Genomic DNA, 18434 nt, shown 5'->3' on the forward strand with positions numbered 1-18434 from the left:
CCCACTTGTTTTTCCTTTATTTTTTCTTCCTGGAGGTTTTTTTTTTTAAAGCAAACCCAAGACCTATGTCATTTAGGTCATCATGAATCTCACTCTGATGGACCTTTTTACTATTTTTAAAATTAGAGATTCACAGGGTGTTGGCAAAAACAAAAATGTTCAGGGGCACCTGCATGGCTCAGTTGGTTAAGCATCCGACTTGGGCTCAGGTCATGATCTCCCAGTTTGTGAGTTTAAGCCCTGCATTGGGCTCTCTGCTGTCAGCTCAAAGCCCGCTTCAGATCCTCTGTCTCCCTCTCTCTCTGCCCCCCTCCCCTGTCTCTGTCTCAAAAACAAGCAAACAAACAAAAATGTTCAGGGAGGTTCCATGTACCCTTTGCCCAGTTCCCCCAGCGGTAGCATCTTGTATAACAAGTGCAGAATCAAACCCAGGAGATTGGCATTGGTACAACCCACAGAGCTTATTCGGATTTCATCTTGTCCTGTGTGTGTGTGTGTGCGCGCGCGCGCGCAGTTCTGTGCAGTTTGGTTATGTGTGGATTCACGTTAACAATCACCACAATCAAGATGCAGAACATTTCTGTCAATACCACTACTCTCCCATTTTGCTGCTTCTCCATAACCGCATCCACCTCTCCCCCATCCCAAGCCCCTGGTGGCTACTCTTCTGTTCATCTTTATAATTTTATATAAAGATTATTAATATATAAATGGGGGCACCTGGCTGGCTCAGTCAGAGCATGCAATTCTTGATCTCAGGGGTCATGAGTTCAAGCCCCACGTTCGGCATAGAGTTTACTGGGGAAAAAAAAGATTGTTAATATAAATGGAATCATAAAGTTATAGCCTTTTAATTTCACTCAGCATGTAAGATAGCCATCCGAGGTTGTGTGTTTCAGTAGTTCCTTTGGTTTTATTGCTGAGTCATACTTCCTGGTATGGATATACCACAGTCTGTTTAACCATTCACACTTTGAGGAACATTGAGACCTGTGTCCAGTTTGGGCCTATTATGAATAAAGCAGCTAAGCACATTTGTGTATAGGTTTTTAGGTAAACATAAGTTTTGTTTCTCTGCAATAAACATCCAAGAATGCAATTGCTGGGCCCTGTGGTAACGGCACACTTAACGTTAAGAACTGAAACTCTTTCCCAGAGTAGCTGTGCTGTTCTGCATTCCTCCTAGCAGTGTATGAGTGATCCAATTTCCACATCCTCACCAATATTTGGTGTTACACTTTTTAGTTAACTTTAGCCCTTCTGATAGGTGTGTAGTAATATCTCACTGTGACCTTAATTTGTATTTTTCTAATGGCTAGATGTGCTTATTTCCTAGCTGGTGGAATCTGTTTTTTGTTTTTTAATTTTTTTTTAATGTTTATTTATTTTTGAGACAGAGACAGAGTGCAAGTGGGGGAGGGTCAGAGAGAGAGGGAGACACAGAATCTGAAACAGGCTCCAGGCTCTGAGCTGTCAGCCCAGAGCCCAATGTGGGGCTTGAACCCACAAACCGTGAGATCATGACCTGAGGCAAAGTCGGCCGCTTAACCGGCTGAGCCACCCAGGCGCCTCCTAGCTGGTGGAATCCATTTGAGTCTTTTGCCTGTTGAATTTGAACTATCTCATTGGATTGTTTCTTTGTTTTGAGATTTCCTCATTCTAGATACAAGAACTTTGTCAGATGTGTGGTTTGCAAACACTTTGCCACTCCACAGCTTGCCTTTGTGTCCTCTCCACAGGCTCTTCAGCAAAGCACAGAGTTTTTAATTTTGAAGAGCAATTTATCAGTGTTTTCCTTTATGGGCATTTTTAGTTTTTTGTATAAAAAGGTTTTAGGTTTTAGGCATATCGAGTTTTTCAGGTCTAAAATCTATTCACCAAAGCCCTAGCTCCCAAAAATCTTTCTCTATTTTTTTGTAACGTGTTTATAGATTTATGTGTTACATTTTAGTTCTTGATCTATTTTGAGTATATTTTTATCTAAGATGTGAGGTTTAGGGCCACCTGACTGGTTCAGTCGGTGAACCATGCACCTCTTGATCTTGAGGTTGTGGGTTTGAGTTCCATGTTGGGTGCAGAGATTATTAAAAAAAAAAAAAAAAAACTTAAAAAAATTTAAAATATTTAAATAATATAAAATAATATTAAATATTTATATTTTTAAAAGATATGTGTATTTATTTTATATATTATATTCATTTGTAAATTTATATTTAAATAATATTAAAATGTTAATATTTAAGCAAATTATAAATGTTAATATAAAATATATGCATAAATATTTAAATTTAAATATTTTATGAATATTTTTATTTATATATTTATAAACTTGTATTTATATTTAAATACTAAAATACTAATATTGATAAAAATAATATTTTTTACATCTTTAAAGAATGAACTCAAACCCTTCATATCTTTTTTTTTTTTTAAGATATGAAGTTTGAGTTCATTATTTTGCCTATAAATGTCCAATTGACCCAGCACCTTTTGTTGAAAAGCTACTTTCCTTCATTGAATTAATTACATTTATACCTTTGTCAAAAATTAGTTTTTTTGTGTGGGTTGGTAGACTTTTATTTAAAAAAAAAATTTTTTTAATGTTTATTTTTGAGAAAGGGAGCGTGAGCGGGGAGGGGCAGAGAGAGAGGAAGACACAGAATCCGAAGCAGGCCCCAGGCTCCAAGCTGTCAGCACAGAGCCCGACGGGAGTCTCAAACCCACGAGCTATGAGATAATGACCTGAAGTCAGATGCTTAACCAACTGAGCCACCCAGGTGCCCTGATAGACTTTTTTAATTTATTTGTTTTTATTTTTGTTTTTTGTATTTTATTTATTTTAGAGAGAAAGAAACAGAGCGCAAGCAGGGAAGGGGCAGAAAGAAAGGGAGACAGAATCTGAAGCAGGCTTCAAACTGTCAGCATAAAGCCTGATGTGGGACTTGAACTCACCACAAGATCATGACCCAAGCCAAAGTTGGATGCTTAACCAACTGAGCCACCCAGGCACCCCAAACTTTTTTTAAAACATAATTACCATGTCCATATCATTCTTAACAAATGAACAGTGATTTCATTATTTCATTTGAGTTCATATTCAAATTTTTCCGGTTGTCTAAAAAATGTTTCTGTTTGTTTTTAATAGTTGGCTTGCTTGACTCAAGATCAAAATAAGGGGTGCCTGGGTGGCTCAGTCAGTTAAGCATCAGACTTCAGCTCAGGTCATGATCTCACGGTTCGTGCGTTTGAGCCCCACGTCAGGCTCTGTGCTGACAGCTCGGAGCCTGGGGCCTGCTTCAGATTCTGTCTCCCTCTCTCTCTCTGACCTTTCCCTGCTTGCACTGTCTCTCTCTCTCAAAAATAAATGACATTAAAAAAAAATCAAAATAAGATCCACACACTGCACTTGGTTTTCTCATCTGTCTCTTTTTTATGTTTATTTATTTTTTGAGAGACAGAGTGTGAGTGGGGGAGGGGCAGAGGGAGAGAGGGAGACACAGAATCCGAAGCAGGCTCCAAGCAGGTTCCAAGCTGTCAGCGACGAGCGCGATGTGGGGCTCGAACTCACAAGCTGTAAGATCATGACCTGAGCCGAAGTCAGACGCTTAACTGACTGAGCCACCCAGGCACCTCGGGTTTTCTCGTCTCTTAAGTATACACCAGTCCCTCGACTGTTCACTGAGAAGTATGCCCCTTCCTCGACCCCACCTCCATCAGCAGCCCCAGTCTAGGCGGGGGCAGGGACACTCAGCAGACCCCTTGTCTTTGTTTCTGACTAAGGGGTAGTTACATAGTGAGCAGTGAAAACAGAAACCAGTAACAACATGGCCTGGCCTCGGGGAACAAGCGTAAAAGAACGGACAGACTTAAGCTTCGTTTTTCTAGAATCCTAGAGTTGCTCTAAGAGGCCATGTGACTCAATAGAACAAACCTTGCTGACGTTTGTATCTATGGCCCCCTCAACTTGCCAGCTGTGAAATCTTGGGCAAATCACTAAACTACAAAACCAGGTTCTATAAAATGGGATAATTATGATACCTTGTCAGGAAGGTGTAATGAGAATGTCTGTAACTGTGGCTTCTAAATGACACTATTATTCCATTGCCAGACCTTTCCTTTTTCTGTTGCTTTAAAAATTACGCACAAAAACTGATACTGGGGTGCCTGGGTGGCTCAGTCGGTTAAGCGTCTGACTTCAGCCCAGGTCATGGTCGCACGGTTCATGAGTTTGAGCCCTGCGTCCGGCTCTGTGCTGACAGCTCAGAGCCTGGAGCCTGCTTTGGATTCTGTGTGTTCCTTTCTCTCTGCCCCTGCCCTGCTCATGCTCTGTCTCTCTCGAAAATAAATAAACATTAAAAAAATAAAAAAACATACTAACTGGGATCCTAACTCTTGCCGATCACTGTTTTACACGTATTGACTCATTTACTCCTCACCGTTACCTCAATAGCAGATTTTCTTACCGTCTACATTTTCAGGTGGGGACATGGAGGTCCAGGGAGGTCGGTGACAACGCAGTCCACATGGCTGCTGAGTCATAAAGCTGCAGTCTGTGCCCAGCATTCTCCTCCCAAGCTCATGCTTTTTACCTTTCGCTCTTGCTTCTTGACCCTACACGCCTCTGTTCCTCAAATGCATTGAGCACTACTTTGTACGAAGCGATCCCCCACCGCACACCCACACTGTCGTTGGCCTGCGGGTGGGGGGAGGAGGGAGCTAGAAACAACCAGTGGCAGAGAGGGTGACAGTGAGGCAGGCTGAGGCTGCTAATCACTGCTCTTGTCCATTCCTTGATGAATAGACCAAGGGCCAAAAACATTTATGAAGGATTTTGAGCAGTTTATGAATAGATAGATCTGTAACAGATTATTAAGGAGACTTAAGGATGCCCTGGCACGAGGAGAACGAGGATCTTAGGCAGGGGGAAGTGCCTGTGGCACCTTTCACGGCCCTGATCAAACTTTTGGTGTGATCTAAGGTGGTATTTCTACTGGATTAAATGATGTGTTCCAATATGAGTTGGGCTGCTCTTAAAAAAAAATCCGCAACTATAGTGGTGTAAGACAGAAAAGTATGCCTTCTATGAAAGCCTGAGTAGGTGGGTGCAGGCTGGCTTGATGGCCTGATGGTATCGTGTCCTTGTGTCCTGGCTCCTCCATCACCTCAGGTGACGTTCACACCCACGTGATGGAAGGCGGTTGCCACCCTGTCTGCTGGGTGTGCATTCCCGCCTGGGGGAAGGAGGCGGATGGGAGGTGTATGTAAAGGAGAACTCAACACCCAGAAGCTGCCCCATCCTAGTCAATGGCCCCACCGAACTGCAAGGGAAGTGAGGAAATGTGGGTTTCAGCGGAGCGGCTGGGTAAAATTTGGGAGCTATGCCCCCCTGGAGAGAACAAAGGAATGCATTTGGAGGACAAGTGGCAATCTGCCACAGATGAGGCCGAGGCCGTGTGCCAGGGAATGCCTTGGTGGGACAGGCAGCAAACACTTCCCGAACACGGAGGCCACCTGACTTGGCACCCTGGGCTCTCCCAGCCTGACCAGAGGCCATCAGTCAGCTCCTCTTCTAGGATGGGGCCCTCAGTGAAGTCTAACCCAGCGTTCGCCCTTGATGTGTGACCTTGTTGGCTGGCCCTTCCTTCAGAGTTGTTCCCTTGGCTTCCATGACATCGCTGTCCTTTCCTTGTCAGTCTGCCTCCGGGTTTCCCTTTTCTTTGCTGGCTCTTCCTCCCGACCCACCCAGCTATGGACGGTCCCAAACGGTCCTCTGCTTTCACAAGGAGGTGGCTCATCTACTCCTCCACCTCCAGCTGATACCCCCAGGGGTCCTCAGCATCTTCTGTCTGTAGCTCGCTCTCCACCGAGCTGTCTGACCATACTCCCAATGCCACACAGATTGCATTTGATTCAGTGTCCCCTCAAACCGCGTCCGCTCCCCAGTTTTCCCACTTCCGCAGGAAGTTAGAAACAGGCCAAGAGCACCTGGCCCTTGAGTGTTTGCCTTGGGCCACGATGGCAGGCTTCACAGCATCGACCCATCCTGCCAGTCACCCAGCTAAACACTCTGGAGTCTTCACTCTTCCTCTGCATCCGGTCGGTCACCAAAGTCTGCCACCCCTTCCCCGCCTGGCCAGTCTGATGCTGCACATCCCTGCTCTCCCCAGCCTGCGTCCCCTGAAGGCCCGTCTTCCTTCAAGCCCTTCCCCTCCCTGCAGGACGCCTTGTAGTTCTTCCCTACCCCGCTCCTTACCCCAAGTCCAGCCTGCCCGATCTGGCTTCCCAGGTCCAGTGTCAGTTCATTGTTTCTTTTGGATAACGAGTATCGCTTTCATTTATTCAACAAAGCCGGACCTAGTGCCTTGGGTGTATGCCAGAGACTGCCAGGCTCAAAGGATTCCACAGTAAACAAGACAGGCATGACCCCTGCCCCCAGGGCATTCATTCCAGTGAGACAAAACCCAGCGCATTAGAGATTGTGGAGAAAAGTGGAGAAGGACCTAATGGGGGTCTTTATGCCTTGAGGGGAGAAGGCCATTCTCATCACCGCTGCCCCCTGGGCCTTCATTTGTGTGCTTCCTGCCTCCCACCTCCTAAAATCTTACCTGTCCTTCCAGTCTCCATATCCTCTCTCCAGATTATATTGATCCTTCCCTTCCTCATTCATTCATTCAGCAAACTTTAACCGAGCTACTTACTGCATGCGGGGGCTGAGCCACACGTTGGGATACAGCACAGAGTAAGGCCGTTACCTCCTCTGACATCGTGGTCCAGTTGTGGGACAGACAGCCCACAAACAAGAGGCATGTAATGTCGGGTGGTGAAGTGGGGGCCTGCAGGGAAAGCCAGAGTGTACTTTGGGTGATTTAAGGAAGATCTAATAAAGGGATTACCTCCAACAGTGTGGGCAGAGGGTAGGGCGCCACTAGCCTGGGTGTACTTCCTGGATGACAGGGATGGGGGGTGGGGGGAGCAGCTACCAGAACCCGGAGAGAGGCCTGTGTGGGCACCTTCTGCCAAGAGCCGAGGCCTTAGGTCATTGAGGTGCCAGGTCACACACAGCAACCCTACAGGGAAGGAGCCAGCTGGGAAATTAATAGACTGACCCCAGCCTCCTCCCTCCAAAATTCCGGTGTCCTGCCCATTCTCTGCCCAATGGAAGCTGGAAGCCAGAGGGCCAGCCTCCCAGGGCACAGCGCAGGGTGAAGGTGGGAGTGAGTGGATCTGGAGGAGCAGATGAGAGGACCTAGGTGCCGAAGGGGTCACGTTTTGTTTATTTTTGAGAGAGTGCACGCGTGAGCCTGGGAGGGACAGAGAGGTGGAGATCTGAAGCGGACTCTAGGCCGACAGCAGTGGGCCCGATGCAGGGCTCAAACCCACGAACCAGACCGCGAGATCATGACCTGAGCCTGAGTCCAACACTCCACAGACTGAGCCGCCCAGGAGCCTCAGGGGTGGCTATTTTAGAAAAGGTGAGGGAGGAAAGCTGTCTCTGAGCAGGGCCCTGAATGCATCCATGAGGCAAGCCACCCATGGAAAAGCATTCCAGGGAGAAGGAAAGGCAAGCAAGCATACAGGCTCTGAGGCAGGAGTGTCCGTGCCCCCGGGCAGTGAGAGGCTGTGTGCCTGCAGAAGGAAGAGAGGCTGGGGAAGAGCAGGGGTCACCTGGCACATAGCCTCCCAAGCCTGAGGAAGGGCTTTGGGTGTTATTCAGAGACGGGTAAAGAGGGAGCGTCAGGCTCATTCTGGCCGCTGGAGGGGCATGAGACTACTTATCTTTAGTTACGTTTGCAAAGTTTGGCATGGAGCATACATGATTCAACTGGAGGGACAGCCAGTGCCCCCCAAAACTGGAGGCCCCGAGAGAGCCAACAAGGCTGAGTGTGACCTCTCCCTGCTGTCAGTCCTGGACTGAGGGGAGAGGGAGGAAACAAACACACAGTAAACTCCCTTCCCCCAGGCGCTCACGCTGTAGTCAGGGAGACAAAGAAACACAAGAACCTGTTTAACTCAAGATGGGGGAACTGTCAGGAGAGGGATAGACTTGAGGGCTGAAGACTGCCCGTGTGGGGTGGGTTGGCAAGTGAAGCTTCTGGAAGAGGTGAGTAAGGGACAGGGGAGAGCCCAGATGGCCTGAGGGAAGGCGGGAGGGCAGGTGACCCTGCCTGAGAGCACTCAGGTGCTCAAGTCCCCACCATCCCCAAAGCCCCACCTGCTCCTGCACAGTACCCCCACCCCAGGCTCCTGTGCCCCTCCTGTAATGTCTTTGGAGGCTAGTTTGGTGGCAGCTATAACCAATTCTCTCCCTTGTAAATCTGGCAGAGGTCTCTTCCATGGCATTGGTCCTCAGGTGGCACTCCAGCTCGGTAGGTTAGGTTTGGGAACACGTCTGCCAGCTCTACAACAGTATTTCCCCAGAAAAGGGGTCATTTGAACTGGTGGGGTCTGGGGCTGGAAGGGGGCCCTGCTCCCGCGCATTTACCCAGTGAGTTCCTGATGATCTATGAGGTTTAATAGAAGGATCAGGAGGTTCAGAGGCTCTTAGGACTAGTTGTGCCCTGGGTATAAGAGGCATGAGCTGATGGGGCACCCGCGTGGCTCAGTCTGTTAAGTGTCCAACTTCGGCTCAGGTCATGATCTTGCAGTTCTTGGGTTTGAGCCCCACGTTGGGCTCTGTGCTGACAGCTCAGAGCCTGGAGCCTGCTTCAGATTCTGTGTCTCCCTCTCTCTGTGCCCCTCCCCGGCTCGTGCTCTGTCTCTCAAAAATGAATAAATGTTTTAAAAAAATTAAAAAAAAAAAAAAAAAAAGAAGCATGAGCTGAGCCTTGCCTGTTATTTGCCATCATGAAAGAGCCGGCAGCGGGGGCTGGCGGGGGGCAAATTCTCATTTCATTTCTTTAGGTTTTCATTATGCATTCATTTATGAATTTTCTTTGACTACTGATCGTGAGTTTATCGTTCTTCTGTTTTACTCAGGCTCATACTGAAACAGGTTCTTAATTCTCTGAACGTCAGCTCACATTGCGGGTGGAGGGGGCAGCCGGCCGGAGGGAATGATTTCCCATGGACATTCTCGCTTCTGGAGACACGTTCAAGGTATTTTTCCTCCTCCTGGAGCGAGTGGCTTAGCCTCAACTCCATTTTATTACTAGCTTTTCCTTCTTTCCTAAAAAAGTTATTTAATTTTGAATAGATATTATATGTACACAGTATAAAATTTAAAAGACAGGAAAAAGATCTAAGTGATGACTAAGCATCTCCTTCTTTCCCTGTTTCCCAGACTCCCAGTTCTCTTCCCTGGAGGCTACCAGTATGTTAGTATCAATATTATCTTACCTATTCTTCCAGAAATAGTCTGTGTTTCAAATGCAAATGCTTGTATATACTCGCTCCTCTTTTTACCCAGTGGCGGATACTATACAAACTATCCATGCTTTCTCCCGCACTTCTCAGTGTATCATTTGGCAATGGTTCCATGTCAGTAATAAAAAGTTTCTTTGTTCTGTTTCTTGGTCGCGTGGTGTTCCATAGTGTGGCTCTACCGTAACTTAGTCAACCTGACCCCAGGGGATGGGCCCGTAGGGAGTCTCCAGCCTTCTACTGTTGCACACGGATGCAGTGAGCAGATCTGTGCGTAGGTCGTTTCTCTGTGCGCACCTGCTAAATGTGGACAGGGGTCCCCGGTTGCCCCGCGAGTCATGGCAACTTACGCTCTCGCCTCCGTGCCTGCCTCTTACAGTTCCACCTCCCGTGTCTCCAAACCTGTTGGGGTTAGTTCATCAGTCCGAGCGGTAGAAGATGGTGTCTTGCTGTGGCTTGTTTGAGTGGACTTCAGTATCTTTTCGTGTCCATTTTATCGTAGCAAGCAAGTGCGTGGGTACCAGCCAGGATCGGGGGCTTCATCACCATGCGGTGTGATGGTGCCCCACCGAGGGGCACCCCAGGCACTCTGGCATCACAAACGCCTTCTGGGCTGAGACTTTCCAGGGAGGGTGACATGTGAGCTGGCCCTTAAAGTTGACCAAGTCAAGCAAAGGAAGGAAGGACATTCCAGGCAGAGAGAACAGAGACCACTTCCTATGAGGGGGACGCAAGGCTGAGTGTGGAAATGAAGGTTAAAGGTAAGGTGGACCCTAAGGGTCTCATTGGCCTTGCCGAGGAGTGTCTGTTTTGATCCTGTAAGGGTCAGAATGCCAATGAGAAACCAAGATATATTTTGGAACCAATCCATTGACACAGTGCCAGGGCCAGGCACCGTGCTAAGCTCTTCGCCTGGATTAGTCTGTGCGTCCTCTCACTAGCCTGATAAGGTGGTACAATTATCCTCCCTGCTTACACACGTCCCGCCTCATTTATTAATAGCACCATCATTCTCGCTGCTTACCAGAAGAGGAAACAGAGGCTTAGAGGTTAAAGAACGAGGGTAAGGTCCCCAGACGCCCAAGTGGCTACAGGGGCTTCAAGCCCTGCTCCTTCCCGACCTCTGTCAGCCCCCTCTGGGAGCCACAGGTTGGGCTCTTTCCTGGAAGGGAGGAGCCTGAAGGGGACGAGAGCCTTCTCAGGGAGCAGAGGCAGCTCCAGGACACCAGGCCCCCTCCCAACTTGCGGCCTGTGGTTCCCGCCGTCTAAGTTGCCTTCCAGCGATCTCCGTGCGCATCAAGCAAATCCAGACACGCGTCTTTCCCTTTTTCACACAGATGTTGGCATGCTGCATCCACTTTTCTGCATTTGTTCCCCACCCCCACTTAATATCTCTTGGAATTCGTTCCGTATGGGTTCATAAAGAGCGTCCTTGTTGGTTTTGATGGCCGTAGAGCGTGCCGCTGTGTTGTCTTCTTCTAATTTATTGCCACTTATTTAGGGAAATTGAGACTCTCTCCAACAAACAATGCTGCCATGGCATGATGTCATTTTGCTGGGATTGCTGTCGCTGAACTTCCCAGAAGCGGCGCTCCTAGTCCACAATACGCATTTAGCATTTTGGTAGCTATTGCCAAATGCCCTCCCGCAGGGATTGTGCCATTTTACCCTCCCTCCAGGGAAAAAGAGCCTGCTTCCTTCCACCCTGATCAACACGATGTGTGTGATCAAACTTTTGATCTTTTGCCAACCTATGTGAAAAAACGGTATTTTAGAATAGTTTTAGCTTCCGTTTCTATTATGGCTGAGGTAAACTTTTCCATGGTGGATTTTGTTTTATTTTTTAATGCTTTATTTATTTTTGAGAGACAGAGGGAGAGAGAGAGAGAGAGAGAGGGAGTGAATGGGGGAGGGGCAGAGAGAGAGGGGACAGAGGATCCAAAGCAGGCTCTACGCTGACAGCAGTGAGCTCGATGTGGGGCTCAAACTCACAGACCGTAAGATCATGACCTGATCTGAAGTAGGACACTCAACCAACTGAGCCACCCGGGAGCCCCTCCATGGTGGATTTTAGCATACAGTGTTCCCAGCACGACATCCCTGCTGAGGAGGGACCCAAGATGTTCTCTGGAACACAGCTTTCTCCACTGTCCCTGAGCTGCTGTGGACACCTGTCAGTCCTTTGGATTTACAAATTGTCCTGGTGTGCATGCACAGGAGTAAAGCGAGAATTCTCTCTGAAACTCTGCATTCTCAGAGGGAGGGATACTCCATATAAATCATCCTAGCTGCTGCCCCCAGCTACATTATCCATCCCTCTCCAACGCCAGAAGCTGCCCCCTTCCTTGATTATTCTCCCCTGAAAATCCAAATAGGATTACCAAAGCAGTGTTTCTTCTCCCTTTCCCCATGTTTCTTGGGCCAGGTACATTCTGGAGAATGATTAGACATTGTCCTAAGCTACCGAGTGGTCTCAAGTTGGCCAGTCTCCAGGAGAGAAAAAAGGTCAAAAAAGACATACATGTAAGCAAGCCCGAGTTTTCTACTCCTTCCAACCCTTGCTGGTGGAGGATACTGTCACCACAAGCTTGTGAGAGACAGCGGTTCCTGGGCCTGGGCCCTCTCTTGATCGCCCAGGTGACAAGACCAGCAGCAGCCCTCTGGAAAGTCATTCAGCCAACCCAGAGGATGTAGACCCCGTCCTCAAGGAGCCCAAGGCTAGTCCTGCTACTTCCTCTGAAGTACTTAGTTTCTTCTCTCAGAGGCCCGAATGTACCAGGTCTCATGGTCTCCCCTGAAGTGTTCCTCTGGCTTCATGGAATGTTCTGGAAACTCTGGGATCTTGCCAGGGAGTGTGTCCCCAGCTTGTACGAGGGAGGCCTGCATCCCTCCTGAGCTCTCAGGAGCACCCTGCTCCGCTGCCCCCAGTAGCTCTCCTTGTAGCACCATCTGCAACCCATCCACCTGGACTGGGCCACCCCCACCCCCACCCCCACAGCTTGAGCTCTGCTCTCCCTTCCCTCCCAAGTTCTCCCCACCTCAGAATAATTTTATATGATTTTTAAATAAGAGTGATGATAACTCATACTTCTGTTGTACTTACTATGGGCCAGGTACTATTTAAATATTTATGCGGCACCTGGGTGGCTCAGTAAGTTGAGTGTACAACTCTAGATTTTGGCTCAGGTCGTGATCCCAGGGTCATGGGATCAAGCCCTGCGTCAGGATCTGTGCTGAGCACAGAGCCTGCTTGGGATTCTCTTCTCTCTCCTTTGGCCCCTCCCCACCACTCATGCTTGCTCTCCCCACCGCCCCCAAAAAAAGTGGCTTTGAAAAAAAAATGATAAGTGGACACAGCACAAAATTCAAAAGGTAGAAGAAGATACCCAGTATAAATAAACTAAGCCTTCCTTCTTTTGTTTTTAAGGTTTATTTATTTTTGAGAGAGACAGAGCACAAGTGGGGGAGAGGCAGGGAGAGGGAGACACAGAATCCGAAATAGGTTCCAGGCTCTGAGCTGTCAGCACAGAGCCGGACACGAGTCTCGAACTCACAAACCGTGAGATCATGACCAGAGCCGAAGTCGGATGCTTTACCGTCTGAGCCACCCCGGTGCCCCAGGAAATTTAGTGGCAGCTTCAGGCTTCTCCCCTAAAGCTTGAGAAGGTGGGATGGCATCCTGTTTGTTCCACTTTGCTGTTTGGAAATCTTGATAGAAAAATATTAGAAGGATTAGTCTAATGAATGGTTCATGTGATCATGAGCTAGTTCCTTTTTGTATTTCTTTTTATTCCACAATGGATTAGAGACGGTTGATGACAGACACAATAAACGATAAAAAGATTAATTAAAAAAACAGGACCAGTGGGAAAAAGGCATTAAATAAATCAGTGTGGGGGCGCCTGGGTGGCTCAGTCGGTTGAGCGTCTGACTTCTGCTCAGGTCATGATCTTGCGGTTTGTGAGTTCAAGCCCCGCATCGGGCTCTGTGCTGACGGCTCAGAGCCTGGAGCCTGCTTCGGATTCTGTGTCTCCCTCTCTCTCCGCCCTTCCCCTACTTGCACTCTGTGTGTGTGTCTCTCTCTCCATCTCCAAATAAACATTTAAAAAAATAATAATAAAAAAATAAATCAGTGCGGAGGTAAGGGAGAGGAGGATAAACAAATAAATCTATTGTACATTAGATAGTGATAAGTGCTGAGGAAAAAATAACACATGGTAATGAGAATGAGGAGGAGGCAGGGTATTATTGTCCTTTTGTGGAGCAGTTAGGGGAGGCCTTACCTCTCCAAGAGGGTAACATTTGGATTGAGACCAGATAGCTGGAAGAGACTATTCAGTGATGAAGGGACAGCAAGTGCAAAGGCCCTGAGGCAGGAGTGGCATTGGCATGTTAAGGAGGACAGTGTGGCCAGCAGGGAGAGGTAAGGGACAGAGTGGCAGGAGGAAGGTCAAAGGTGAAGAATGAGTGGATCAGTGGGGTCTTGTAGCCTTGTGATCTTTCCTTGAACCAACCTGGGCCTGCTGAGCTGACCTGTGGTTAACTTATGAAGGAGGGAAAGAGCTGTCTCCAGGGCCCTCAGGTTCCTCTCTTCTCACTACACATATACTCTCTTGATGCTCCAGTTTCCTCACCTGTTAACTGGGGATAATACATGTTTTTCAAGGACTGCAAGGTAGGAGGTTTGCCCTCCAAACTCTCTATCAACCCCCAAACTCAAGTAGCTCTGGTCACCTTGACCAAGGCCTAGTCTCACTGGGACTTCTGGGAGACCAGGCTTTAACGTAGATTGCAGGGTTTCTCAACCTGACACTTTGGGCTGGATGTGGGGTGGGGTGGGGTGGGGGGCGGGCTGCATTGTGTGTTATAGGACGTGAGTAGCATCCCTGACTTCCATCTACTAAATGCCCTTACAGTTCCCCCAGGTCTGACAACCAAAAGTGTCCAGGCATTGACAAATGCCCTCTGGGGAGCAAAATTGCCCCCAGATGAGAACGCCTGGACTAAAATTAAGCACCAAGGCAGTGCATGTTTAGGCACCAGCAATAGGCTGCTGGAAAACAATTGGGGACAACAGAGGTTTTCCTCCGTTCAAATCAGAGTGTATCTTCAGCTGTTTCTTTTGTTTAACTTCCCTGAAGCTATACCACAGGAATGTTCTGGAAGACAGTGTTATGTAATACTTTGGAGCTCTGGAGTCTGACCACTGCACAGGAACCCCAGCCCTGCTGGCTTGCTAGCTCTGTGACCTTGGGCAAGCTACTTAGCCTTTCTGTTCCTCTGTTTCTCATCCATAAACTGAGGATAACAAACATACCTACCTCCTGGGGCTGTTGCGAGGTTCCCATGAAACAATACATGTAAATGCTTGGAACAGTACATGACGAGTCTTTGCAGGACAGGTTCCCTGGGAGACAAAGATTTTTGTGTGCAGAAGTTTATTGGGGCGTGCCTGCAGAATGCACACGGGTGGAGGAAAGGTTGGGGAGAAGCGGGGCTGTCTGAGCTTGCTCGAGACAGAGGCCATCAGAAGTCCCGGAGCTAGGGTGACCCTTCTGAGTTGTCCTGAGTTGGTGGGTGGGACGCCTCCATCAGTGAATGTGAGCTGCTCCCACAGAGCAGGTGCGACCTTGGGCAAAGATAGCTCTCTGGTGGAAAGGACCATCCCCAGGGAGGGACTCAGCTGAGTGAACTTCAGTCCTGAAAACAGAAGGGGGTGGGGTGCGGCACAGCACAACCTCCATGGGGGAGAGTGCGCATTGGCCAGGATTGTGAGACTAAATTTTAATAGAAGCAAAAGTGCTTTAAAAAAAATGTTTATTTATTTTTGAGAGGGAGAAGAGGGAGTGCAAACAGGGGAGGGGCAGAGAGAGAGGGACAGAGGATCCAAGCGGGCTCTGCGCTGACAGGCAGCAGAGCTCGAACTCACCAACAGGGAGATTATGACCTGAACCAAAGTTGGAGGCTCAACCAACTGAGCCACGCAGGTGCCCCCAAGCTAAAGTGTTGTTTTTTTTTTAAATCATGTTTATTTATTTTTGAGAGAGAGAAGTGTGTGTGTGAGAAAGCAGAGAAGGGGCAGAGAGAGAGGGAGACAGAATCTGAAGCAGGCTCCAGGCTCAGAGCTGTCAGCACAGAGCCTGACTTGGGGCTGGAACTCACCAACCGAGAGATCATGACCAGAGCGAAGTCAGAGGCATAACCAACTGAGCCACCCAGGTGCCCCTAAAGTGCTTTTAAATCACTGTGGACACCTGAGGAATTAGTCCCAGACTAATAGTGCCCCATGCCCGCTCCCAGTACCCTACTATCCCAAGCCTGCAATCTTTCACTGCCCTTCTGGGACAAGGGTGGGCACGATGCCCCAGCCGTGAGACCAAGGCTAGGTCACTTGGCCTGTGGGGACTTTAGATTCTTCCTTGGTATGTTGGGAGTGGTATTGTCAACCCAGAGTGGGGAGAGAAGATTAAATGGGATACTACACAGCAGCAGGTCTCAAAGTGTGGTCCCTCGGCCATCGGGACGGGCAGCCCCACCGGGGAACGTGTTGGAAATGTGAATTCTCGGTCCCCATCCCAAACCCACTGAATCAGGAGCTCTGGGAACAAGTTCTAGGAATCTGTGTTCTGACAAAGCCTCCAGGACTTGCACGCTCAGGTTTGAGAATTACTGGTGCACCAACTAGCACTTAGCTCTGAGCCTGGATCCTAGGAGGAGCCAGATCAACCTCAGCTCAGTCTGAACCTGAGCTCGGACCACCTGCCAGGCTTGAGGTCAGGCGCCTGTGAGCACAGCGCCACCTGCTGGTTACAGACAGCCGCTGTGCACGCGTAAGGATCTCCCGCACGGAGCTTCGCGCTCTGAGAGCTACGCGCGTGAGCGGGGAAGGCCGTGGGGGACACCAGGGCCCGTTCCACAGACCTGTGGAACCTCCTCACGCCCCTCCATTCTCCCTGGAGAAATCGGGTTAAAGTGAATGTCTAGGGCAGCTTTCAATGGCCAAGAGAGGTGACCAAAAGACAACAGCAGCGTGTGTGTTTGAGTCGGTGAGAACAGTACTCTTCACAGAGGGTTTGGGTGCGGAACACTCTGTAGGGAAAAGCAAACAAATGGCAGCCACTTTTCCTCTGCCCCGCTTATCCATGTGCTCCCACTGGGGTCACAGAGCTGAGAGCAGCCTTGATGACCTGGTCATAGGCCAGCAAGAGGGGCCACCCACAATGCTAGGCCAACAGTGTCCCATGGGGTCACCTGCTCTGTTTGGCCACCCAGCTCTCTGGCTGGGAGAACTCTGTATTCTCCTGCTTTATATTGCTGGCGCCTGGCGCTCGTGTGTGTTTGTGTGTCTCCTGAACTCCACTGTGAGCCTTTTGCCAGGCTCTTTGGCTTGTACTGAAGAGCGCCCCCTAGCAGTGTTGAATGGACTCGATTGAGTTTTGTGTTAACCTTAGGTATTGGAGCCCAAACATGAAAAGATCACAGACGGAGTAGGGGAGAGACAGAAAGAGCGAGAGAGAACGAGCACCGAAGCCTACCAAATCTTCGAGTAGCTCAGAAAATACGTAACAATGACAGGAAGTGGCAGGAGATATACCTGGGCCGTGAGGAAAGGTGAAAGGAACGGGGAGGCTCGGTATGCGGAAGACGCGACTCAAGGAATCTAGTTTTGGAGAATGAGTAGGGCGCGTCCCGCAGAGAGTGCTGGCTGTGTCTCACCTCCCAGAGTAGCACTAGGGGTAAGGATGCCAACGCAGAAGTGGAAGAAACTGAAAAGAGTGAGGCTGGTGGGTCCCCACTGCTCCTAGATCCCTCCTACCCTGCGCAGGCAGCTGGCTGTTGAAGGAAGACTAGACCTGCGACTGTAAGGCTTTCCTCTTGAGGGAGGGCTCTCCAGGTGGGGAGGGCCAGGCAACAGGTGCTGTTCCTTCTCATTCTCTGGCACAAGTTGGGTAGAACCTTTGCCCTTGGTCCCTGATACATGGGCGGGATAGGCTGCAGGTCCAAATAACATTACTGGAGACTAAAGAAAATCAAAAGACGAGTAAACGCAGAGCGAGAGTCCTTTGGATAGTTGGAGCTGGCAGCTTTGGGAGGCTGGCCCACTTGCAGGGAGGGCAGGGGCCCTGACCTGATAAGAGGACTGCCTGACATCCTGGCCCTTTTTAAGGACCAGAACGGCCTCACCTGGTAGCATCACCCCCACCCCCCACCCCCAGCTCTTCCTGTCTCCACTTATAGAATTCTTTTTTTCCCCCAAAGGTTTATTTATTTTTGAGGGGGGTGGGGAGGACAGAGGATCCGAAGCAGGCTCTGCGCTGACAGCAGCGAGCCCGATGTGGGGCGGGAACTCACAAACCGTGAGATCATAACCTGAGCCGAAATCAGACACTCAACCGACTGAGCCACCCAGACGCCCCTCTTCCTGTCTCCACTTAGAGGGCAGCGTGCCTCAGCCTATCAGGCAGGAGCTGCTCCAAGGCATCTTGACACCTTTGAAACCCAAGCCATCTCTAAAACCATAACTTTGTGCCACCCGAGAACCTCAGCATTAGGCCAGGTTACACACATCTAGAAACAAGACAGTTATGTGGTCACTAGTCCATGGGACACCTGGCCTTTGCCCTCAAGGAACTTAAAGAGTGCTTGACAGAACTTGACTAAATACATGTATTCGTTCAACAATACCGTGCTGAGTAAGGCCAGCAGTCCTTGCATTTTGAAGCTTGCCAGCTGCAGGGGGAGGGAGATGAGGAGCGAGTAATGCCAACGGGAAGGGACCAGGGGGCCCCAGGAGCCTTTAGGAGGAGCCGATGTGGCCTAGGGGGCGAGGGATGTCTGAGTTGAGCCTGGAGGATGAGAAAGAGCCAGCCAAGGGAAGTGGGTGCAGAACAGCGGAGGGAGGCATCTCTGAGCAGCGCAGGGCTGCGAGGGGCTTCCTGCGGGAGCTCTGATTGAATCTGGAGTCAGCCTGAGGAAGCCAAAGAGCGAAGAGAAGCAGCAAGGCCAGAATCAGGATTTAGGGATAGCGGGGCCATGGGCCTGGCTGCTCTGGTCTCACGATTGTGTGAGAAGGA

The sequence above is a fragment of the Panthera tigris genome, chromosome B2 (genome assembly GCF_018350195.1).
Source record: "Panthera tigris isolate Pti1 chromosome B2, P.tigris_Pti1_mat1.1, whole genome shotgun sequence".
Lineage (NCBI taxonomy): Eukaryota > Metazoa > Chordata > Mammalia > Carnivora > Felidae > Panthera > Panthera tigris.